Source organism: Nematolebias whitei, chromosome 15 (genome assembly GCF_014905685.2).
Source record: "Nematolebias whitei isolate Nwh7 chromosome 15, NemWhi1, whole genome shotgun sequence".
In the NCBI taxonomy this organism is placed as follows: domain Eukaryota; kingdom Metazoa; phylum Chordata; class Actinopteri; order Cyprinodontiformes; family Rivulidae; genus Nematolebias; species Nematolebias whitei.
The window spans coordinates 5,118,289-5,118,858 of NC_056512.1; the positions used below are offsets into that span (position 1 = coordinate 5,118,289).

The window sequence follows — 570 nt, forward strand, 5'->3', positions numbered from 1 at the left end:
TCATACAGCACTCTACTACACACACACATTCATACAGCACTCTACTATACACACATTCATACAGCACTCTACTATACACACATTCATACAACACTCTACTACACACACACACATTCATACAGCACTCTACTACACACACACATTCATACAGCACTCTACTACACACACGCATTCATACAGCACTCTACTACACACACGCATTCATACAGCACTCTACTACACACACACACATTCATACAGCACTCTACTACACACACACATTCATACAGCACTTCACCACACACACATTCATACAGCACTCTACTAGACACACATTTGTATAGCTGTCCACTACACACATATTCATACAACACTCTACTAGACACACACATTCATACAGCACTCTACTACACACACATTCATACAGCACTCTACTAGACACACACATTCATGCAGCACTCCACTACACACACATTTGTACAGCTGTCCACTACACACACATTCATACAGCTCTCTACTACGCACACTTTCATACAGCAATCTGCTACACACACATTCATACAGCACTCTGCTACACACACATTCATACAG

General features: G+C 41.6%; 1 long non-coding RNA gene across 1 annotated transcript in view; it reads right to left on the bottom strand.

Annotated features, from left to right (window-relative positions):
• Window positions 1-570, bottom strand: part of LOC119421434 — a 10,132-nt gene that overhangs the window by 795 nt on the left and 8,767 nt on the right. The window lies entirely within an intron of this gene.